This window comes from Triplophysa rosa, linkage group LG9 (genome assembly GCF_024868665.1).
Source record: "Triplophysa rosa linkage group LG9, Trosa_1v2, whole genome shotgun sequence".
Lineage (NCBI taxonomy): Eukaryota > Metazoa > Chordata > Actinopteri > Cypriniformes > Nemacheilidae > Triplophysa > Triplophysa rosa.
In genome coordinates, this window is record NC_079898.1 from 14,115,140 (window position 1) to 14,141,503 (window position 26,364).

Sequence of the window (26,364 nt, forward strand, 5' to 3'; positions counted from 1 at the left end):
ACTGATTGGTTGGCAGTTGGCACATCTGAATAATTTAAGTCCAGTTGTGTCTGAAATTGTTAACATCATACCAGACTGGCATGCATTTGGTTGTTTACGTGCTTCCACAAACCAAGTAGCTCTGCGTACCTTGAACATCTTCCAATAACTGATTATGAAGGAGAGTCCGAATGTAAAAAAAGTTTTTCCCGAAATGAAGGTGAAGCATTAAAGGGGTCAAATGACATGGCTAAAACAAATATTATCGTTTGTTTTAGATGTAATGTAATGTAATGTGTATACACGATTTAAGGTTCAAAAACGCTGTATTTTCCACATACCGTGCATGTTTGTATCTCCTCTTTGCCCCGCCTCTCTGAAAGATTTTTAACAAAGCTCATCACTCTGAAATGCGAGGTGTGCTATGATTGGCCAGTTAACCAGTGTGTAGTGATTGGTCGAATACTGCAAGCGTGTGACGGAAATGTAACGCTTCTTACCATATTTGGAACATCAGGTTCCAAAGCAATTGTACTGACAGGTACGCCCACCTTACTTGTGTAAACTGTACATTTTGGCGGTCTTAGTCAAATCATAACACGAACTGACATAGATCTGTGGGGGTGTGGTTACACGAGGCATTTCAGGCAGGTCTGGGTGAGCATTCGCTTTTAGATAGAAAGCATCTTTTGTTCCGACATTTTAATTTCTGCAATTTAACGTGTCTGATACATGCATGGGCAACTTATAACACACCAAAGACACAGAAAACACGTGTTCGCGCCATATGACCCCTTTAAAACAGCTTTGTTGCACTTCCATGTTGACTCTGGTTAGCTTGATGTTTCCTTTATACAATGTAAACCTGAGAAGATTTACTCCTGTGAGAAACAAAACTGGGTTGTTACAAGGTCTGCTGACGCTACACCAGTGGGTGCATGCTGTAACTTTCACACAAAAAGTTAAATTGTTGAGTGAATTACCCCTTTATTTTTTTGTGAGTGACTCCTCTTGACACTCACTTTAATTTTTTTTCTTTTTGATTCCCTACATAAGCTTATCTGAAGAGCTTGGGACAATAATTATTCACGAGGAGTCTCCTATGCCATTGTAAAGAAGTTACTTTTTGCTTATCACATAAGTGGCAATTTCCTAGACAGGTAGCTAAAACACATGTTGCATGCTAAACACGGCGCTTTGCAATACAGCCAGTGAAAACAGTCTTATGTAAAAATTTTAAGATCATGTCAGTAACCTCAGTTCATTAGGAGGAAGGTGATTGTAAAGTGCTAGTGTTGTTCTGACCAATATAATCTTACAAAAAAATCTTCTGTTTTTACAGGTTGCTCCTGAACAATTAATAATGGAGGCTTTTCATCTTCCCTCCCAACCTCTTCATTTCCCAGCCCACGCTGCACCTTTGTCATTGTGAGGAATTGAATATCAGGTAGGTTTTCAGTATTATTGTTTGACATTGTACTGTATATTGCTGAGTTTATACATGTCCTCGCTGTAGCAGAATTCTGTGCCTCATAGAGTTGAGAATTAATCTCGGTTTCACCTAAGATTTCAATTGGATCTGGTGTGTGTGAGAGAGATTGGCTTCAGCTATGTTGAAAGCAAGCTGAAGTGCATGTCTCCAAGGCACCGAACTTCAACCAAATCTTCAAACACATTTTTGTCATGAATATGTTGAATAAGCTGAATTGTTCTGGAGGAAGAAAGACATGGCACGCATGGACCATTGGAACATTAATCCTCCATATTGGAGTGTGTCATGTGCGTCAACGGTACCAAATGGTTATTTTGTCACTTCTACTTGCTGTGAGATCAGTCAGTCGCTGGCTGTCCTATTAGCCAGCAGGGTGCCACCATGGCAAGTACTTCTCTGTCTCTAATCCAAACTACGCTTGCTGCTTTATAGTGTCACAATAGATTTTTAGTACAAGTTTTGTTCTCAGCTTTTTCATTTTAAAAAAGTCTGTATGTGAAGATTCTGTTTTTTTTCTCCTTTATATATTTTGCTTGTCAGGTGTGTCCTGACAGGCTGCATAGAATGAGTTTATTCAGCAGATCGCCTGTTTGACGTCTGCGCAGCACAAGTGTGACACCAAGGCAGATGTGTGACTCTCCATTTTTGTAACCAACCATATACATCAGCTTTGATGATTCAAAGGTGAAGTCTTGTCTTCTTCACTTAAAGGTCAGGCTGTCACCGAAACAATTTTTATGTCTTTTTCTACAGGCCGCACATATGAATGGTGTCCTTACAAAAGGTAGTGGGAAGATTAACATTGCCAACTAGCCATCTTTGGTTTGATGTTAATTTGTTTGAGTGGCAAGGTCTCTTTAAAGTGCACAAGCTTGCAAGCATATGTTCACTTAATTCTGTTGAGGTCACTGAATGCATAATGTAAATAAGCAGAAACTAAGAAACAGGTTTATTCAGAGCCATTCGTGGTCAAGTTTTGCACTGGGGTCTAAGTGCAAGAAAAATTTAAATCTGCAAATTCATTTTTCATAGACCAACAAGGATGTTTGGGATTTAAGTTCTTGTACTAATATTTATGGCCAGGCACTGCAAGGGAGGGATTTGTTTTATCATTTGAAAATGCTTTTTCCCCCCACCTTCTTTATGCTCTCAGCAGGCAGTCCGTCTGTACCGGTCTTTATGCCAGCAGGTGTGTGTCACTGTGAAATGTGTGTGTGTGTGTGTGTGTGTTGGAGCAGCGTGTTTTAATACTTTTCAGAATAATGGCCTTCCATTAAATTCTTCATCCATTCTTTTCAACATATGAGGGATATAAGATTAAATAGGTGGAACTGAATGTCAAAAGGAAACATAAGGCCTTCCCCATCCCCTCCCTCTTTCTGTTGTGAGTCATACGCTGGGGGTCTGTCACAAATCCCCCTATCCAATATGCCTGTCTTTTACACTGTTTTTCAGCTCACAGGGCTTTTCTATTATGTCTTGCTTTTCATTTTTAGCCAGCAGTACGTTCTTCCCAGAGGTTTTGAGGTTTGGAGTTTGTTTTCCCAAAGCAGAGAGAGGCAGATAGCAGTCTGGGTTAGCAGCCTGTTTAATAACTACAGAATGGGTTTGCAATACCAATGTAAAGTTCACCGCAGCCCTATAAAAGAATGTCTGGGCTAGAGTTGGAGAATTACTCATCACTGCTGGACTCTGTTAATGTTTAAAGGTTTAGTACAGGCCTGGTGTTTTTCAACTTAGTGTAATTTATTTTTATTTGAAAAATAACTATAACATTTCTTTTGTTTTGAGCTGGTGCAAGCAGTATCCAGTTTACAGTTGATTAATGCTCGCAGAAAAAACTAAAGTACAACGATAACTCAAAATTGTTTGATGAATAAAATCATACAGTAGTATAAACACATACAGTATTGTGTTCTTTGTTACCATACCTGCACTGTAAAAAAATATCGTAAAAAAACGGTCAAATCACTGGCAGCAGCGGCTGCCAAACAAAAACCAAACTCCGTAAATCAAATAATGGGGAAAAAAATTACATTTACGTAATTTTTCTTTAAATGTTTTACAGGGAAACACAGTTATTTCACAGACTTTTCCTTAATTATTACGATCAAACACCTTCAATAATGACTGCACATAAGGTTTTACATAAAAATACTGTTATTTTATGCTTTTTTCCTGAATTATAATGATAAACCTCCTTAAACTGTGAAAGTACTAATGTTCTGCAGAAAAACACTGTTATTTTACAGTTTCTTTCCTGAATTTTTTCAGTCAAATACTTTTAATACAGTAAATGCACTTAATGTTCTCTAGCTTTACAGATATTGGCCATGAATTACTAGTCAAATACTGTCAATAAAATGAAAAACACATGTTTAGCATTGTAGAATAACATTTTATTTAGGTAAACATATTAATCATATGAACACAATCACCATAATTTGTAAAAGTACACTCGAAATACACAATGATTAACTTCTTTACAGTACAGAATTACAGTATACGTTTTAAACAAATGGTTGAATATAATAAAGTAAATAATAAGTACATCCCCATACAATACATTCATCAAATTCTTATAAAACATACTTTTAATCCTGGAGAAATACAAAACAGTTTCAAGTGGTGTTGAAAACATTTACACAGGGTCACAAATAGATATTGGAGGACGTTTTGATAGTATATTTGGACAAACATCAAACTGTCAGAATAAGTAAATCATACCATAAGTAAAAACATACCACAAAAAAGTAAATGAGTCTGTGGCAAATATGCAATGTAGTAACGTTAGATGAAGGACTAAATCTGCCATCATTATACATTATGGCAATGTGAATACAGAGTATACTGTTAGAAAACAAGTTACAATGCTAACTTAAACGTAAGTCTTATAACTTCCATCATTAAATCAGCAAAACAAGTCACCAGTTTAAAGGAATGGACAATTTTTCTTTCACAAATGATGTAAATGTTTAACTGTACGTGATTGTTATTGTAAGAGTTAGAAAATAAAAGTCCCTTATTTTGATATGTTTTAACCCACGAAATACGTAACCCAAACGGTTACAGAGTTACATTACAACAGTATTAAGCATACATAATATTACACAATTGTTAATAACAACATAATACAAATACTCAGGTCGAATGTTTAAAACACTTACTACTGATGGATTTTGGGTGCCTGGGTAGCTTTTCTTCCCTTCATCTAAAAAATGAGAGCAATGGTTTTATCATTAACAGTTATTGTTGAAATTAGTGTTTAAAATGGAATGCAAATTAAAGTCAGAAAGAAATCTAAGGTTACACATACTTACCAGGTGTGTGTACTGCCCAGGCAAATCTTATCATATATTTCTGTGTACTTAAAGAAAAATACGTGTGAGAAGAGGAAGTTTACTTAAGCTCAATATTATGTAGAATGTTATAGCATTGAAGTTAGTGCTAATATCGCTAATCGCGATTAGCGTCACACTAGACCAAATTACAAAAAAACAAGTTTTTACCTTCTGCTGGTCACTGGTAAAGCTGTTAATGCGTGTGATTATTCTCCAGCAGCCTGCAACTTCCACACGACTTCGTGTCTCCAGCGCTGTTTACATATAACTGGACCATCAATACTACTGAAACTAAGGGTGCGTTTACACTTGGCGTTAACATGCGACCTGTATCTGGATGTTGTCCACATACACATTGAAAAGACAAGTGTAAACGCGCTTCTGATCGGAATGTCATCCGATCAGCGTGTCCTGATCCAGAGGTAGTCGAGGACGCATTGTGATCGGATCTCAGTGTAATGTAAACGCAATCCAGACAGATTATCTACATTTACCGGTACAATTTCACAGAAAACCCCGCCCGCTATCATTATTCTCTCGTCTGTCCGAAACCTGCAGCGGAAAGTTTACTCTTGCTCCTGAACGTTACACACTCGTTCATTTTCCCACGAAATTATCATGGATACTTTAACCTACAGAGGATTTATGTCAAATCACACGAGATGTTTTACTTGACCACTTCAGCTGTATCATCGCTGTATTTGTGACTGCCATGAATGGCGTTGACTCGCACACAAAGCGCCAGCTTAAAACGCATCATTTGTTTATTTTCATGTCACAGACACGAATGGCAACACTATACCAGCTTGTTTCTAACATACGTGTGTGTGTTTACTGTAGCCTATACGGCGTAATCAACTCTCCGGTTCCCCGAGGGCTGCTGCCGCTTGTGTCTCGTACGGCTCTCACTAAATCCTTGGTGTTTCGAGTCTGACGGCATCACCCAAACGTGTTTTTTCATCTTTTTTCGAGTCTGCCGTCATCACCCAAACGTGTTTTTTCATCAATTTTAACAATCATAGGTAGTTTAGATGGTTAGAGTAAGGTTAGGGTTAGGGTGTGGGTTAGGGTAAAGGTTTCGTAAGACTTGAAACACCAAAGATTTAGTCAAAGCCAACAAGCCACGCCCACGGATCTGACTCGAAAGTACCGTCCCCGAAAACAGATTAAGCGGCAGACGGGCAGCTTGAAACGGAGCTCTGAATACACCGTATATCATTTACACACAGAAACAAGATTGTATAGTGTTGCTAATAGCTGATGTCAGTAAGCACGCTATTTAGGGCGCAGACCAAAGAAACGACACGCTGTCGCTTTCAGCCGAACCAACCCAAATACACGAGAACGATGTAAGTGCTCGCTTTTGATCATAGGAACTTCGGCCTACTTATGTGATTATTTTATGTGTCTGTGACATGAATAAACAAACGATGTGTTTAAAAACACCGTTAGAGTCTGTGTGTGTGTGTGCGCGCTAGTGAAACCCGCCACAGCACAAGTACAAAAGCTGTTGTTTGTCATTTTACAAACGTCCTCTGCTTATACTTCCACATATAAGATCATTAATCGCTTTAACCATGGTTTACTTCCCACCGCTGCCTCGAGTTCAACATGGCTGCGTATCAAATCTGTAACATGCTCATCCTCCCCGTTATACGTGTTGTGTGAAATCTCCCCGCACCGTGGCTATTTTTAAATTGCAGGCTTATTAAAATAATGGGTGGGAAACTATAGAGATCCGATCAAATTATCCAGATGTAGAAGCCACTTGTTGACAAGTAAACGCGCTGTGTCCTGATTGTCTGAAGATCCGATCTGCTTGTTCGGATCACCGAGATCGCATGTTAATGCCAAGTGTAAACGCACCCTTACTGACAGACATCACTTCATCGCATATGTTCAAAATGAACCAGTGAAGGGCGCGAACAGCTCTAATTGGCTAGTTTCCTGAATGACAGTCAGATTAACCAATCGTGCTCAAAGCAGCACGGGGAGTCAACCAATGACATCTGCTTACCAATAGCAAGTGTAGTAACAACAGCTATAGTTAAGGTAGGTTGTTTTTAAAAGAAAATAAACGTGTTTAGTTTTGTTTGAATGTTGCTATATATTTAATTGGTCAGATGTTTTCATTGCAGTATATGAATAAAATTAACTAATGTATGGTACAAGTTTAATGAATACATACATGTATATGCTTACACACAGTTGGTGCTTGGAAGTGGTTTCTAAAAACAGGCACACAAATATAAAATGTTTCAGTGCCATTACATACAAAATTAGGGCTGACGACAATCAGCAAAAATGCAAAAATACTTTTACAAAATAGCAAAAGAGCAAACAAGATGCGTATGACATACTGCAGGCCTATATGAAAAGATCATTACTAAATGTATTAACATTATGGTAACTTACAGCTCGATTTATTGTCCTAGAATGATCCTCTTGAATTTGAACAAATCTGTTGAGCCTCTGGCCACATTCTCCAAAGTTCTATACTGATTACGTTTGTTTTCATATGTTTATTTAACTGCAGTTTTAAATCGGTTTTAAAACAGTCCATTCTCCTGTCTTTAAGGTTGTTCTCTCTGAGCTAACCAGGTTTAAGGTATGGACTGTAGTGGTTAGGCCATAGCCATTCATGACATGGGAAAAGGTGAATTTATTAATGGTTATCATTAATCATGTTTTTGTTGGCTAGACTATTGCAACTTTTGTCATGTTTATTGCCATGTGCTTTCTCTCCCTGTTGAAAAGCACTATGCTACTGTAGTTAGGTATGTTTTGAAGCATGGTAGCTGGTTTGAGCTGGTCATGTACGGGGCCTGGTTGTATAAAGCACCTTAAGTTTTTCCCTTAAGTATGACACTTTAGAGGTGATTTCCCTTTGCCAAAGACAATAGGAGAATAACTTTAGTAAAACTTAAGGTATACTTAAGGACACACTTAAGGCAAAATTACACTTAAGGTGCTTTATGCAACCGGCTGGTCCTCAGCTTAAACCAGCTACCATGCTTCAAAACATACCTAACCAGCATATGCTGTTTTTTTCAACGGGGCTGTCATATCACTTTCAGGAAACATGAAAGTTCCAACCTCAAGAGTAGTGCAGTTTTGTAATTTTGACTGTGTATTGTTTAAATGTACTGTAGCCTAACTAAACAGTTTGCTAAAAAATTAAATGTAAAAATATGCATATACACTAATAAAACAACTAAGATCTGACTTAAAAATACAGAAGAAAAACGTTAAATTATTTGTATAGAAATAAACCTTTATATAATGAGCAACAAATTTAATTACAGAAAATTATCATCATTTTACATAAATTTGTATGTTATTTAAGAAAGCAGTAAAAATACTGTATAAATATTACAGTATTTTTTCTCTACAAAAACAAGAAAAACATGTAATTTGACATTATTGTCTTAACACGTAAAATAATATGTGGGTTATTAATTAACAGATAAGTGTCCGTAATTTTAATAAAATTTGTATACAATTAAAAAAAAAGAAAAAACTACAGTACAATATTAAGGTTTTTTCCTGTTAAAATACAATCTTTTTTACAGTGTGAATTTCAGTGTGCTGCTATTGGAGAAGCAGCGCTCACGGAGCGGAAAGGGTTAAAATGAAGCGCGTTTGGCGCTAAATAAAGATTTTAGAGGATGTAGAAACAGTAGAACCACGTAGAAACAGAAATGACATGCCGCCATGTAAATAAATAACATAATGCTATTTAGTTTGTTTAGTACGAGAACAAGGTATAGACATGTTATATAGGAAAGGTAACCTTAAATTACTTCTCTTGTGATCTAACGCTACATAAAAAATTAAATTAACTTGACCTTCAAGGGGGGTGGGAGGTGCCGTTGGAGGGGCGAGGCGCCCCTTAAGGTAATGGTAGGGGAAACACTGCAAATGCTGCCTACTACATATTTTGTTGTCTTGCATTAAAATGTAACCAAATGGCTATCGTACTAAAGCCAGTCGATCCAATCCTGATGGACATTGAGAATGTCACAATTTATCAAAATACTGATGTTGTAGAAGAGCCTGGTGGCATAGAGGCTCAGTCTCAGTGTGAATCTTGCTAAGCATGAGGGCAAGAGACTACATCAGCCGTTTTTTTTGTGCTGTGCTCATGCAAAGTCATTTTTCATGTGTGTTTTGGGTTCTGGCCGTCTGGTCCCAGGTGGCAAGTGCTGCTCTGATTTGGAATAACATGTCTTGATGTAGTTAGTGAGGCTTCATGTTTTTTAACCTGCTGACCTTACTGTGACCCTTAGTTGTATCCATGGTGACCATCCCAGCTGTGCATAAGTTGCAGCAGCCGAGGACTTTGTGGCTGCATTCCAGCGCTGGCATGTCTGCACACGTAGAGACACAGTTACGAGAGTCCTGCCCCTTTACTGAACATTATGGGATTGTAACTTAACGACTGTTTTGAGGCAGCTTGAGTATTTAAATGCGCTCAGGTTAAAGACTGTATTTGTCTTTAACCTGAGAACGATATTTGGAAAAACGTTAGCAATTTTCAATTCTGGAACATCATTCACTACCATAGTTGAAAAAAAGATTGCATATTTTTTTGTTCTGTTTAACACTAAATGAGATATTTTGAAGAATTTAATAGAGCAAACCGTTCTGGGGCACCTTTGACTATCCTTTTAATTTGATGTCTTGTGATTTGGTCCTATAGCTAACATTTTTCCAGTTTTGTGTTCATCAGAACAAAGAAATGTATACAGGTTTGGAACAACTTGAGGGTGAGTAAATGATGACAGAATTTTCTTTTTTGGGTGAACTATCCTTTTACCGAAGTTTGGTTGGATGTGATGGAAAGAACAATGAGAGTCTTTTGGAATCCTATTTGGAAGCAGACATTTTTACAAATCCGTTTAGTAATGTGGAAGGTTTAAAACATGAAAGTTTAACTTTGGTTAAATAGTTTAAAATAATTGGAGTATCCCATACTCATAATGGTTCATAATTTGCTTTTTATTAAAGTTACACTATGTAACTTCTCACCACTTTGTGAGAAGCCAGGCCAATGCTGATTTGTGCTTTATTACTTCTTACTTTCCATTTTTCAAGTTTTTTACATAGAATCTCTGTGCAGCATATGTGAGCTTTTCTTCTCAATGCCCACATTTTAACATCCAGCACCAAGACCCTGACCTATTCATTACCACGACAACTGCTTTGTCGCAGTGACCATTCCTACATGTTCTCTGTCAGTGCTCAGTCTCTGTGAAGGACAGAGGTGTAGCTGTCAGAAGCATAGATCACATCACAGCATGCTGACTGTGTTTAATGGGCTCACTGTTATTATATAAGGGTGATGGGAATGAATTGTTTCACAAGACTTAACTTCCCTTTAGTACAGTGAATGTTTTCTTTAATGCTGCTTCGTTTTTTTAGTAGCTCTCTCTCTTTCTCTGTCCCTCGCTCCGTCTGTAAAGCTCTCTCACGGTCTCTCCTTTATTCATGTTTTGTATTGTCCCTCATTTCCAGCTATCCATCCGCCATTGTTCTTGGCTCACTGTCTGCTCCTGCCTATTCGCTGGGATTCTGAACCCTACCAATCCTTTTTTTCCTCCAAATATGTGGAAGATCCAACAAAGTCTCCAAATGTCTTGCTAATGGCTATAGGCTTTGTTCACTGAATGAGCCCCTGACTCCAGACAATCTGCCAAGAAACCATTGCCTGTGGCTCGCTTTTCATAAATAAGGGGCCATTCTCCTCTAATTCTCAGTTTGTCCCATCATTCCCTCATTTTATTCTTTCTTACCTTTATTATTTCGTTCCCGTCTTGGCTACTGACAACAAGACGACAATGGTGTGAAGATGTCTGTGAAACGAACCATGTTCATCCATCCCTCCCATGTGTCTCTGTCTTTGTAAGCCATAATCTTTCTCTCGAGTTTATACGCATACTTTCTCTCAAGCCTATCTTTTTGCCACACTTTTGCGTTTTCTGCTGCACTCCAGTCGAGTGCACTTAAGTCCTGAGGAGGCTTTTGCATCTCGCCTGCCGTCCGTTGGGTTTAAGTGGGGTTTAACGCTCTGACCTGACTCCTGATCAGCCCCTTTAGCTTAAACTGCAATGGCACACCGAGTGTACGGGCAGATGCTATGCCATGGCAAGAAAAATCTGCCTCATTAATTAATCATGTTGAAACGATGAGATTAGATAGAAGCAGAAACAAGACAAACAGTGTTGGAGACAAAGAGTTTTAAGAGAATTCAAGGCCTTGCAGGGCAGTGCTTAAAAAAAGCAAAGTTTGGAAAGGGTCAGGGTTCTGTGTAAGAGAGATTCGAATGCCTTCAGGTAATGGTAGAGGATATCCAATTTGAAGGACATCTCTCTGTGTTGCTGGTGTTTTTTTCTTTTCCTCCCCCATTTCTTTTCACTTCACAGATTAGTCCTCTTCACCACTTGCTTTAAATGTAGATTTCCAACATGAAAAAGCTTAATAAATCTTGGTTCAATTATTCATGGTAACTTCTAATCAGTTAATTATTCAATTCAAACCATCTGTAAAATGCTCTGATCTCAGCCCATGTCCAGCAGTGTATAGAGCAGCCCAGCATCTGTAGAGTCATGAATCTGAAATGAAAAGGCTGAATAGTCAGTCCATATGGTCGAGATCCAAAATGGCCCTGCTGGAGACGTCGTGATGCTAGAGCTTGGTGCCATTCTGTTTCAGCAGTGCAGGGTTCCAAACGTCTTGCCAACATGCTAAGGATTCACTGCCCATGAGGCTGGCTGTGAACCAGCAGTAGGGTTTTCTGTGGAAGATTCTACAGGTTAAAGTCCTCTTTGATCTTTCCACACGCAACCTCTCTGGCACTGTCCATGTAACCTCTGCTCTTTTGATTCTCCTCAAAGAATTCATGAAATATGTTAGCATGTTTTTGACCTATGATTTTGTAGTTAATGTAAAGTTGTGGTGTATAGTTAAGGTTATTTACTGGATAGGATTCATGCTGTTTAGAAGTCTGAATAGTAATTGGGCCAGTATGAGATTTTGACGGTATGATAACCTTTAGCAAAAGTGTCACGGTTTCACGTGTTGCTATTACAACACTAAAATGTGTTATTTTAAAATGTCTGCGTATACAAACAACAACTTTTCAACTGGACACAAATATTCTATAGTATTTTCAAATAACAACCGCTCAAAACTAATAACACCCTGTAGCCCGGATGCTGCAAATCATTTTGAGAGGGACAGTTTAATATTACACAAAAATTAATTATAAATATGTCTTTTAATAACATATATGACATTATATTTACAAATGATTAAACCAATTTGCCTGTTCCTGATGTTTGAACGTCGTTTCTTACTTTAAAACCGAAACTAAACGTCTTTTCCTCGCGGAAGGTCTGCATTCAGTAAAAATGAGCTAATAAAATATTTCAAATTCACATTTTATGTCCAGTTTTTTTTCTCATGTGGCAAGTGGCCGTGTAATAAGCAGGATAATGTACAAGCAGCCGGCTGTTATTGTGAAATAAGCCCCTTCAGTGTGATACAAGATCACACTGTCGGGGTTTTTTCTCTGCGATAACCGGCTGCCTGTACATTTTCCCTGACATGTTTTGTGAGAGAAATTGATAGTTTATGTGTATGTTACACGAATTTCATCATCTTAATGATATGCACAAAGCCAGATTTTTGTAACCGTGCATACTTAAAAAAAAATTGTGCAGTAATTACGTTGTCCTCTATGTGTGGCACACGTATTTGTGTCATTCGTCGTATCGTTTGTCGTTTGTGTCATTCACAGTGTAAGACCTGCTTAACTGCTTCTTACGGCCCCTGTAGGCCAGGAGAAGTATTGCAGTTTGTCGCAATGCACATTCATCTGTGTTCGAGTACATGTGTACAAGGCTGTGCGTAAAAAAACTAAGCATACTTTCACCATAAGTGTGACTCCCGGCACAGATGTTACATCAAGTAGCTGTACTTAAATTTATATTTGCAATCTTTGTTGTTTATTACATTCTACTATACATCTGTCTGCAGTTTCTGTTTCCTTTAACTTTACAGCAGTCGAATAACCGTAATTATTCTTGAAAATAGGCTTCTTACAATTCATACATATTTAATGTTTTTATTTCAGAGGCGCTGCAAATGCCAAAACTGTGAGTGGTGAACCATACGATTTGTTGTTTTAACCATTTTACCCCTAGTTTAAGAACATACGGTGGTTGTTGATAGTGTTTGTGTGGTGCATTTTAATGTAAAAGGGTTAGCTGACAGTTTCATGTGCTTCACAAAAGCATGCAAAGATGAATTTGCCTACAAAATGTTTTTCCACTCTAGCATTCTATTGTAAACAGTGATTTATAGTGTGTGTGCGTGCACGCTCGCAGCAGCTGAGCTATGCGGATGAAGGTGAGAGAGGAAGAGAGTGAATATTTAGCGCTATCTTGGGGTCTGTGTTAAAACGCAAACTGCTTTTAATGACACCTGCTTTTCCTTATGACCAAACGCAGATAGGTTGTGGGGCTCAGTGGGTGACTGACATGACCGGACATTTCATTTTTTCTGTATGTAAACAAAATTCTGTGTCTGCTTGTACCAGTCACTGCAAATTATTTTGTTGAGAAATACAGTTAACAGTTAGTCTCACACTCACAGTTGCATATTTTTAGTTTGAATTTATGTAATGCTGATAGGCTTTTTCCCTTTGTGCTGTAATAAATGCTAAAAGGGAGGAAGCTTGGCAAGAGCTTGTATCTGAGGCTTTTCCCCCCTGAGGACACTTCCTACTCACTTTTCACTGCTGGAAAAGACATTGTCACTTATGTTGCTGACTGTGTGTTAAAGATAAGGGCTTTAGCATGACCAGAAATTAAACAAGGCAGTTTATAAAGAGGACTCTGCCTGTGTCTTATGGACAGCACTTCCGCTGAGTAGTAAATCTCATCAAGGCCTTTCCTTTTCCTGAGAGGTTGGGATGGTGGCAACCTATTGATTAAGAATATGTTTACACTAAGCTTGCAGTCTGGAGAGTTACTGAGATCACATCCCCGCTCGCAATTACCTCCTCGAGCACAAGGCATTGTACTGGACCGCACTTGTGTACTGTAGGTCACTTTGGTGAAATCAGCTTAAGCTAAATTATTTCTAGCCAGCTCCACTTTTTCAGAAAAGACTGGTGGTTTTGACATTTCAAACCACTCTCACACAAAACATGGCTTAAAAAAACTGAAGTATCATAAGTCATATCACACTCTTACAGTTTATACTGTATCACATGCCACGTGTATTAATAACACAAGAAATGTCACTGTTTCCTAAGAGTGTAGTGAGTGAAAAATCTCGTTCCATTTGTTCATCCCATGTGACTAATGGTGACAGAGAAAGTGTTTTTTTAAATAATTCCTGTGGAGCGGCAGATAGAGATCTGATCATTTCCTGATGTGTTGTGGCTCGTCTTATTGTGGATTGGATAAAAGGTTTTAAGTTATTATGACTCTTACTCTCCTTCCCCATCCGTCACTTTCCCTCCTGTCGCCTGTGCTCACATCATACGAGTCTGTGCTCACATCCTTTTGTACTCCCCCCTGCTATTCTGACATGTCTATTCAACTCACATTTCTTTTCCTCGACCCCCACGCTCTCTTTTCCTCCTGGTGTCTTTCCCCTCTGTGTAAATCCAGCTGTTGTGTTAATAGTTTTCCTGCCGCCTAGAGAGCCCAGTAATGAGATTTTGTTCGGAAACCGAGACCCTTTGGCTTGAAGTGACGTTCATGTATTTTATAAATGTACATGTTTATTCATATACTTGACTATAGGGCAACCTCTCAGCTCAGCTGCCATCATTTCGTGCCTGCTTCAACCACTCTCTTTTTCTCTTACTTATCATTTCAGTCATCACATCCGTTCATTGTCCTATTATTCTGTATCCATTTCAACAACACTACAGAATGCCGATTTTTCACTCCTTTATGTCCTCTTTTATGCAGATTTTGTTAAGCTCATATTTCAGAATCAGAAGAATTAGAATCAGAATCAGAAGAGCTTTATTGCCAAGTGTGCTTGCACACACGAGGAATTTACTTTGGTGTTGGAAGCTTCTAGTACAGACATTCAACACAATGACAATACAATATAATACGATTTACAGTCTAAAAGATTCTAAAATATGCATATATAAAATAGACTATTTTACAGAAAATGGGGGATAATAACATATAAGAGACATTGTACAGGGTAGTTTAAGTATTTAAATGAAGGTAAAGCTCTTTTTAAATGCTCTAAAGGTAAAGCTCTAAATAGGCTGTGCCATGTATAGGCTGTGTCCAATGTCACGTCTTAAATTAGATTTTTGTGTCATCTGGATTTTTGTTGTTGTTGCATGAGCTGAATAATTGACAGTAGAGTTAAAACCATCATGCTACAACAAAAAGGACTTTACCTTAAAGCCTCTTTTTTTATTCACAGAAAATGAAATGTGACATCTACCCTGACTAAGGTCTGTTTAATGTGACCTGAAACATGCATGCAGGAGACAAAGGCCGACAGAAGAAAGGTCTCATCTTGGAGCTAGTGTCTGGATGTCTTTCTATAGCTTTTTTGTGTATTCCTGAACAGTCTTGTTTTTTAGATGGCTTACTTTTTTTTGCCTTTAATAACTGTTTTTGTTATGCACTGACTAACACAGACATGACCTCATGTCTATATCAAGTGCTCACTTGCTGTGGACCTCACTAAAGCCCCAATTACACCTGGTCAACACCAAATCAAAATGTAAATGGCATTTTCTGCCATATGATTTTCTAATTCTTATCTGAAGTAGTTAGAAATGTCCACATTTTGCTTTTGTAGTTTGAATGCTAAACATGACAGCGATTACACATCGCTCACCTGTCAACAACTACTGCACTAAAACATTTTTTTAATAATTATCCAATTAAACATTTACGTATTTAGCACATATACTGAACATGCACAAGATAAGCAAGTGGCCAAGGAGGCTGTCACATGTAAGTGACGTGTATAGCAGTTTGTATCAGCTGACCACTTTTGTTTCATGTGATCACCTGAGACCCTATCCACACTAATCCGTCTTCGTTGTTCGTTTACTCTCCGTTTTGGCATGACTGAGATGGCATTTTTGTCAACAGAAATGGAGCTTTTCGAAAAACGCACTTGAAAGTGGATACATTTGAAAAAATCATTTTCGCGTTGTAGTGTGGTTGAGGAAAACGGAGGGGTTTAGAAACGGTGACGCGTTTTCATCATGTGACGCAGTTGTTTCGGCTGCTCTCCAGTTTGATAGCATTAATGTCATTTCATGCATACCTTAGATTGCATTTTAGGATACAGAATATTTAGTTACTTGCAGTTATTGTTTGGCAGCACCAATAAAACAACAGAGCAAAGCAGAAAATAAAATAAGATACTGTATATATATAAATTTTAAGGTAGAAATGGATTAAAGTAATCAAATAAAACATATCATTGCACATGTACAAATTAAATAAAGATGAATCATAATTGAAGCTACAGAAGCTATTGAGTCACAAGCAGTGAGTGATTTACTTGACTTTTAACAGACAGCAGGAATATACTGCTGTCGCTTTAAGAGGAATGAAACGGATCCAGTACATGATACTGTACACATGCGTTGTTTTTCGTCTGTTTCGTCCGTTCACTTAAGACATAACCTACTATGTTTGTTAAGATACTTGACAAGAGGGGCATGTTGACCTACTTCATGTGTGAATCTGTCCGTTTAAGCGCTTCAAAGACAACTCAATATTTGCGCCATGTCTGAGACTTTCCTTGTGCGTGCTTTGGATCTTCTCACAGCGCGCAAGCGAGTTTTCTTGTGCATCATCTTGCACTTAAATGTTTAAATTGGCAAGGCTTGAATGAGTTTAGTTTAAATAGCAACATGTGCTGTTCAGGTCTCACCTGCACTCGCACGCTCACAGCACCCGGGTGATGAAAGCATAAATGACTGGTCATATTACAGCATACGTCAATCCTATTGAAATTTGTCTACGTTATTTGATTTGTTGTAGGTATTAAATGTGTATCCATCTACAAACATACATTAGCTGAACTTTGTCAGTGTAAAAAAGTCTGTTTTACACATTATAATTTCTAACAAACCATATTATTAATGCGTCGTCAGATTTAAGATGAGCCGAACCGTGCGGCTCAATTTTTTACCAAGAACCATTACACCCCTACTGAGAACCTATATATTTTTTCTGGTACCTGCCGATACCGATGCCAGTATCGATGCCTGAGGTATCAGTCTTTGGTATCGGTGCATTTTTACAATTACGAGTACATGAACTTAGTATCGGACCCGATACTGATACTGGTATCTGTGCATCCCTAGTTAATACCAAGTGTAAACAGACCTGAGCCCGGTCTCCTTCCCCTGTGAATAAGAGGCATGCCGGGCTGCATCTGTCTCCCTCTCCCCCCGCCTCCTTCTGGTCTTCATGTGCAAGCAGGCCTGTCCTGGTCGAGCATGGCCTGAAGGTGGAAGTGTAATTTCCTGTGGCAGACAGGCCGGGAACAATTGGTGGGGGGGAGGTGGTTGAAGAGAAACAGGCTGTGAATCTGCTGCCCTATGATAACTCAAAGAGGCAGGCTGTTGCATGGGTGCTGAGACTAAACCAAAGGAGGAACATTAAAGAAAAAACAAGCTCTAGCTCCTCCCACCCTTTCAGGAGGGTTTGTGTTCAGCCAGGCCAGAGAGTCGGGCTTTTGTGTTTTCTCAGGCTGAGAGCGCGGAGCGTAAGAGAGGTACATTAGTGTCGCCTCATTGCCATTTATTATGCTCCTGTGTTCTTCTGGAGCGCCTTGGTAATACGAAAATAATTGAGCTCTTTTCGAGTAAATGCCAGGACATTGTGTGTTTGTGGGAATTTAGTTCTTTGTGTTTGGGTGCGTCTCTCCATGTCTTGATCTCGATCAGACAGTGACATAAATTGTAAAGTACTAGCGTGTCAGTGTGTGTTTGTGTGGACTTCTGGAAGCTCCCACCCTTCCTAAAGACGCAGGAGTCTCTCCCATCCTTAAATATTGTTGATGCTTTGTAAGACTGTTCCTCACTAAAGCACTAAAACACTATTTACTTCATGCATTTGTTTACCCCTCTTCTTATTTGCCAAGTTATTTAAACCATTTGATGACATTATTTTCTGGCTAGCTGCTTGTGTTTGTCCGTCACTCTTCCGGTGAACTCTTGGGTAGTAGGCCCCCATGAGCAGCATCTGTACGGTCACTCCCCACACTAAAAGCAGTTGTTTGTTTAGGGCAGTCTATTGTGCATTAAACCACCACTTCATCTCTTCAATGGGTTACTGTAGGAGTTACGTCTGTTTGACTGTCTGTCATCGCCCACTGTTAGAGTCTGTTGAGAGGTGTGGAAAACCTGTGCTTTGATCTTGATAGCTGTGTAAAAAATAATCAGCTTTTTTTATGACAGCTTTTTGTTTGTAATTTAAAGGTATAGTTCCTTCGAAACTGCTTACCCTAGGTCGTTTTCTTTTGTGGAACACTCAAAATGTTCTGATATTTCCCATTCAAAATAAAGTAAACCAAATGGTGTACTCTGAAGGGAATCAAATGTACCATCAAATATTTCATATGACTTATGTACAGTGGTCCATACAGTAGCTTTGTGTGAGGAACAGAATAATAATTTACTATTTTGTGTGTGTCCATCATCAAACCTGATGGCTTAAGATCAGTTGTTCCGGATCTAACATGAATGACGTCAAACTTTCCATCTATTGTTTTCCGTAGAAGCAAAGTCATGTTGGAGTTACGTAAGAGTGGAGAAATAATGCTTTCAGTTACGTTTCTGTAACAAAGTTCGAAGTAAACGGGAAGAAGGAGGCGGGAACCGGCGAACATTAAATAAACTTTTAATAAAATAAACAAACAACAAAACGAAAGTAAAGTGCCGACAGCTCCCTCATGGTGGACTGCCGGCCACACAAACATAATAAAACATAACATAAAATCCAGGCCTGGTTCTCTCTCGTCCTTCACTGCTGTCGCTCCTCCTTCTGTGCTTCCGGAGCTCCTCCGTGAGAGATGCGAGACCGGTGCAACGCGCAGCTGATGCTCATTTTCACTCGCGTCACCGGCCTCGCGCCGTTCCCTCACGGCCCTTGTCCAGCCCTGCTTGTCACAGTTTCCTTTTGAAATGTAAATTTAATTCATCTATTGCCTCCTGACTGGCTTAATGTACGAATCGTCTCTGGCTTTATGCTGGTTGTACATTCCCTACGAGTAAATCCATTTCTATTGAAGAGTAATTAATAGGGTATGTTGTTTTCTGTGTTCCTCTTTTCTCTTATTTGCCTTCCAGTGTTTACCATTGCTTTTTTCTCTTTGGGTCACCCTCAGTTCTCGATTGATGTAGGCTGTAAGAAATTGGAGCTGTAGTTTTGTCAGCTTGCCGCCTCTTCTCTATTGATCTATTGGGAAGAACTAACTGTTTTACCCATTTTTTGCTCACATAGAGAGCCCAGGGAGGATGTGTATTAATCCTTGGTGCTACCTCTAATAGAATTATCAACTCCTGATGTTGTGCGCGCCATAAATCTTTGCCCTACTTGCCGTCTTCCTCTTGTCAGAAAGTGCAAGAGTGTGCACTTCTCCTACGGTGCACTTTCCAAGTAGCACGTTTCATATTTATTTTCTCTGCCCCTCTTTCGCAGAAGGGGGGGGTGGAGGAAGTGTGTTTTTCAAGCATTGGCCGTTTGTAAAACATAGTGGGTGCTCTTTAAGTGCATTGTGGGTAATGTGAGGAGTGTTTTAGAGAAGGTTGTTTGTGTGTAATTGTGTAAATCATGTCAGAGGTTTCTCTTATACGTAAACATAATACCAGTTTACGAGCAAACCTTGCTGCTCCCTTGTCTGCGTTTGCATTTCTTTAACACTAAACATTATTTAATAGCACTGAATTATTACTTGTAGAACTCCTGGTGGAGAAACCTGCTTAATAATTGCCCTGCTGTTTGTGATTTGTATAACTCCTACATGCTCATTAAGTCATAACCTTAAGTGAATGCTGGAGACCTATGGTGGCCAGGCAGCTCGCTAGAGTTTACCCGCTTTATTGATTCTTGAGTCAGATATGCTAGACCTTGGTGTCACAGTGTTTCTCACATGTTTGTCTTTTTTAATCTACACTAGATCTGCATAGGATGTTGGCACAGTCCCGGCATTATTCTGTAAAAGGCATACGGGCTGTGGCAATCACCCTCTTGTTATTAGTGTGGGACCGCAGAGATCTTTGTGTCTTATCAGATATATAAGCCTGAGAGTGTTCTTTTGCGCAAATATGCCTATTCATCAGTTAGTGCAGTTGTGTACTTGTGCCACTCATTTATTTGTGAAAACGCAAAGGGGTCATTCAAGAGCATTTGTTATTGTTTTTGTAAATGTAGACATTTAGCCAGTAAACTTGCAGATGCGTTCAGTTACATTTTAAAGCATTCCTCACCCCCCTCATGTCACTTCAAACAGTGTTATTTACTTTTTCTAAGAAGATGTGATGTGAGAAAAGATGTGAGGCAGAATTAAAGAGTAGCTCTTTTCTGTACATTGGAAATGAATGGTTATTTATGTTGCCGTTAAAGAAGCACAAAAAGCGTTATAGGTAATGCTTGTTTGTGGCATATGGGGTCAATTTTAAATTTTGTGTTGTGTACCTTTTAAATGAATGGTTTTTATTTGCTGTTTATCCACACACAGCTGAGAGCTGAGAACAGTGCATGTGGAAAAACCTCATGTAAATGTATGCACACATTCTCACACTTAAAAGCAACGGGTCCTGCTCGCTCTTCCCACACACACAGCAGCCCTTATAGATGTCTCTCGGCCCACTAATCATAAGTGGGAGGGTCCTTTTCATTACCCGACTCCTCCTGCTGGGACCGTGGCAGCTGTACTGTTTGTGCTGAAAAGATCAAGCAGGAGCTCGAAAAAGACCTTGAAGAATCTTCTTTGTAAACAAAACACAACCTGTTTCCACAGGCAGACATGACTTTTCTTAATGCAGCTATCCATACACTAAATGAGGAATAGGTAAAGAGGAAATGATTGTTCCTTTAGATGAGGTGCACGCAGGCAGTTTGTTGAGTTTTATAAGCAGTGAAGGAAGGAACGTCTGTGCCGTTCAGATGCATCCAGTAGCAGAGATTTCCATTGGCATTAAAGAGTACATATTACAAGATCATAGGGGTGTAACGATACACTCAGCTCACGATTCAGTACATATCTCGATGCTGGGTTCACGATACGATACACATCTCGATATTTTGAACAAAATTCAAAAATGAAATTGAAATTCAAATAACATTTATTTTCAAAATATTAACAGTTTCAGTAACATATTTTGTTGCACATACAACTTAATAAAGAATTTTAACATTTTAAGGCTTAACTGAAATTAGAACTAAGATTAGAATTAAGATCAGTGTCAATTTTGACAGCAAATTTTGATTTAGTTTTAGTCGTAGTCTTTTGACTAAAATGCAATTTAGTTTTAGTCATCCCAATTTATCATAGTTTTAGTCTATTTTTAGTCGACGAAATCTACATTATATTAGTCTACTAAAATCTATCTGGATTAACTCATTTAATTGGTGTAATTAAACGTTCCATACAAAGATTTAACTGTTTTGACATAATTAACTTTACCTTGGAATTAAATTAAACCAGGTCATTACCTTTATTTTTCAGAAAAGTTCCTTAACTACTGGATATGCATTGTTGTAACACAGAGAATATTAGACCATGAACGACATGTAGCAGTTCATTCAGTCTCATTTTAACTCAATTGACTCTTCGTTCAGTGAAGGGCGTGTTCATTCAGTACATTCAACCAATGAAACGCTCTGACAGAGCTCACACTCAAGCGCTATTGGTCGTGGCTCATGTCTCTTTGAAGCTGCGCTGTCTTTGCTTGAGACAGTAAGGAATGAGAAATATCTTTCAAAAAGACATATTACATAAATTGTATTATATTTAGGGCTGTCACGATTATTAAATATTCATCTCATCGCGATTGTTTGACCTCATCGCGATGGTTTCAGATCATCGCAATTATTGCACATCTCTATAGAAGACACTAGGGGGAGCTGTAGTGCATCTGCATATTGCATATTTTATTGTATATATTGTAACTAAAGCATGGTAATACTTGTAAAATGTACCACCACAACACAATCACTTTAAAAAAAAAAAAAGCATATACCATAAAAATAACCTGCAGTACAATTTAATATTATTCAGTGTGAAAACCAGTCTACCAAAATCTCATTAACATACAAGTAAACTTTTATTGTAGTCTCGCAAGTGAGAAAAAAAACAGACTAGAAGCTTTTCTATGACTGATAGCATTTTAATGGTGGCTTCAATTCACTCCTGATCAATTTACAAGCATTTGGCGGTTGTATTATTGACAGATAAAAGCCTAAACCTTAAGTATGATTACATTAGCTGTTACATAACCAATTTTTTCCTATGTATTTCCAAGAAAAAGAACATAGTTTTTATATTCAGAACAATATGGTCGTTTCAAAGCTGAATAAAAAATGTATGAGAATTAAAAGTCAAAGCTCTAAAACAGACAATTAATCGTCATAATCGCAATGATTTATTACACAATTAATCGTCAGCCAAATTTCATAATCGTGACAGCCCTAATTATATTTCTTCAATCATGCAAATCACATACTTGTTTTTTAGCATGTCATTCGATCTTTTAATATACAGTACGACTCACTTCATCGCTTCTCTGATCGGAACAGCGCTGGTTTATTTTGGCTTACTTTATGTTGCATATCACGTTATGCAGCAGCTCACGTTAGCGGATAAATTAACATTGGCATTTAAAAATGTTTGTGCTGCCTTTGTAATGAGTTTCGGGGTGACTCGCCTGCAGTCACGCTTCAAGTTTGCTGTGTTTTAACGGCGATTGTGAAGGAAAATATGACGCTTTGTAAACCACTTGGAGACACAGATTGTGTCTTGTGCTTCCCCTTCTCCCAGAGACTTCTCTCTCTACCGCATATGTGAGATAAGCACACGTGATGCGCTGGCGCAGAGTAGGTAGCGTCTTGACCGCTGAACGAATAGAATTAAGAAACATCATATTGCAAAATATCCCCATCTCTCTTCGATTTGCATCGTGACATTTTTGCATCGCAAAATATCGTAATACAAAGTATCGTTACACCCCTACAAGATAATGTAAATTACATTTCATGCAATGTGTAATGTTGCCGTGTGTGAATGTAAGCAGTCTGCCAAGTTGTAAAGCCGAACTCTGAATCACGCAAACGAGTCGTGCCTTAGTCCGATTCGCGAACCACCACGGATTTACGTCACTACATATAGTCTCCGCCAACGTTTTGTTAGGACTGCACGTGAAAACTTCACTTTTCTCCCCCAAACACTGTAGCTAGTTTGCCTCATCCGTGGTAGACCAATCACAGCAGACTACACCATCTGACCAATCAGATTAGAGTAGGCTGGTGGAAAGTAGGGGATTAGACGGATGATTCGCAGAGCAAATCATTTGAGAGTCAGTCAAGAAGTGAGGTAAGAAAAACTGCCTATTATAACAAAATAATAGTGTTTTTACACCTTGTATGTACGTAAACTTGTTGTTGGACGCTACATAAACCAAAATAGGACTTTAAAAATAAAGGAATATTTTCTCTTCAACTCTGAAAACTCTCCCCCAACCCCTCATCCTCCCTCCTGTGTGAGTCTCAGGTCAAGGAAGTTTTCACATCTTGGCTGTCAGCAGCAGAACGGCGGCAACAACAGGGTTGATAGAAAATGCACACACAAATATAGACACATGCAGAGGTACAGGATGCTCCATACTGGAAGATAAATTAGCTGTTTTGATGCGCTTCCTGCTCTCTGTGTTTCGAGTTGGATGTTTATTGTGGCTGTGTGCACCAGGGTGTGTGTTTGTGTTTTGAAATACAAAGAGAGAGAGAGTGTGTGAGTGACCTTTTAGTGGTTTGGGTTCTGTTGGGGGCAGATTAATTACTCTGCAGCATTAGCATCATGGGCCCCGTGCTTTTCAGCTTGCAAATGTCACCCCATGAACTTCAGCCGCTCTGATTAAGAGTGAATGTAATAAAAGATTGCCTTTTTTTATAGTGAAATATGTTTTTCCTTTTTGGCCACAGTGAACTTCTCTTCTCAGCACTCTTGAATGGTTCTTTCTACTTTAAAACTGAGCTCTGTAGGGGATTGAAGGGTATGAGCCGGAGTTCCTAGCCTAGTGTGAGAATTAGGTGTGGGCCCAAGTGCTTGAAAGTGACAGCTTTGACTGAGCTTGAAAACAGTAACTTTCTAAAAAAAAAGTGTTTCAACTTCGAAACATTTTAATTTTAATATGATTAATTACCACAGCACGAGGATGCATCTTGTCCTCCAATTGCAATGCGCTATTAATAATGCAAACGCTTGAAACAGCTTTTCTTTTTATTGTTTTCAGCCTAAAGAACCAAGAAGTCACATGTCAACATGAGCAACATGAGTCAACATGAGCAACTGTATTTCTCAAAAGTAACAGTGTGCACAAAACAGTTGTAAGGCCCCCTTTGTTTAGAGTGTATCACTTTGCGGCCCCCCAAATAAAAACGTATAATCTTAAACTAGAATTTTAATTAAACCTAATTATACATATTCAGCTATACAAGGCTGGAACATCAATAAATTTGGTTGTTGGTCTTTGGTTTTTATGTTTGATTGCATAAAATCTATGATAAATTTCTGTATTTCATAAAATGTTACACAATTTGTTCCCCCCTGGATTCTTATTGCCCCCCGGGGGCCATGGCCCCTAGTTTAAGGAGCACTTCTGTAAACAATATCAATAAATGACTCGTTGATGGAGTTACTAACTTGGGGGAGGGCTTAAGAATATAATACTGTATTGTAGATAGATATGTAATGTGTAAAATCTGTTAAAGTAAGAGATGTAGAAAGGAAGTATCAGAGTATCAAAGAGAGGACTTATTTCTTTCCAGAAGTCCTCAATGTGTTGGCTTGCTCACCGGGAGACTGCATTTATTTATTTATTCATTTATTTATTAGATATTATTTATTATAATGATCTTGCTTGGTCTATAAACACCATGCACTGTGCTGTGTTTTACCTTTCTGTGTTTTTCTTATTTGCTCCTGTAAAGCTGCTTTGGAACAATGCACATTGTGAAAAGCGCTATATAAATAAAATTGAATTGAATTGAGGACTTCTGGAAAGAAATGATTTGCATGATTTTTATGTGTATGAATTTGCTAATTCTTATGTAAATGAAAAATGGTTAATTCAATTAAAAATCAATTAATTGTTTTGTCATGTATTGATGCATGTCATGCTTTGTGAAGTGATTATGTTCCACAGCTCTTGTAAATAAGTACAGTAGGACTCACTGCTTGCAGTGTGTTGGCCTAACATTTGCATTTGTGTTTGCATACTAACGTAAAATATGCCTCTGACCTGTGACTCCCTAAAATGGTCAGATGGAAATAGAAACACTAAAGAGTCTCAGTCTCATGGGTCTGCGCTGTGCAGTGTTTTGCTACACAACACAGGTAAAATCTCGCTATTTATAACTCACTGTTTTTCTCTCTCTCCTGCCTCTCTCTTTCAGTCTGTTTTCCATTCTTTGCTCTATCCCCAAGCGAGAGGCTCTGGGTTTTACAATAGGATTAGCCACCAGCCACTGCAGAATCTGTCCGGCAGAAATGGTACTGTTGCTGCTGGTTTGTTAATTGGCAGATATGTCACATGGGTAGTGCGAGGTGGAGACAAGATCAGTGTCTTAATGAATGATGCTTCTGTTGCTTACCGCCTGAGACAGCGCCAGATCATGACCATGAACTTTTCTTTGACTTACGACTGCAAGTTAATTTAAGCATTTAAAGTGTTCTTTCTTCAAATTGCAGCCAAGATTTTGTACATTTGTTATATATTTGTTTGTTTTTGCTTTAATATTATTCATCTGCATTAAAAATACATCAGCAATGGTCTGTGCATGCATAACTATATGTTTAACATGTATGAATGATTCATAGTTAAAGCCAATCGTGTTGCATTATTTATGTACAGTGTCGGCCGGCTGGTCAGCTGATCTGTGATGATTGGCATTTGACATGTAGAGTTGTGATGCACTGCTCCAAAGCACTGTAGCTCTTGGGGTTAAGTGTCAAAGTCCAGAAGCCCCTTGATCCCTAGAGCTCCCACCCACACATTTCATATTTTTCAAGCAACATGGACCTCTTGTTTTGTTTGGACTAGACTTAGACAATAGAGTACTACTCCTTTAGTGAAAACAACATGTAATGTAGATGTGTGTGGATCATGTGCGAGACTGAATCTCATATTTATGCCACCTCATGGCAAAAAATTCCGGTTGATGATCCATAATGTATTTTTAAACTATCTGTAAACTGAGATTGGAATGTATCTGATAAGGATGCACCGATACCATTTTTTAAAGACAGCGTATGCGT

At 38.5% G+C, this 26,364-nt stretch overlaps 1 protein-coding gene across 2 annotated transcripts in view; it reads left to right on the plus strand.

Moving 5' to 3' along the window:
- The window catches only part of ndst2a (N-deacetylase/N-sulfotransferase (heparan glucosaminyl) 2a), a 111,901-nt gene that overhangs the window by 26,341 nt on the left and 59,196 nt on the right, over window positions 1–26,364 (plus strand). For both annotated transcript variants that reach the window (XM_057341897.1, XM_057341898.1), the window contains exon 2: window positions 1,322–1,426. The gene's annotated coding sequence lies outside the window, so the exon portion shown is untranslated. The remainder of the gene's footprint in view (window positions 1–1,321; window positions 1,427–26,364) is intronic.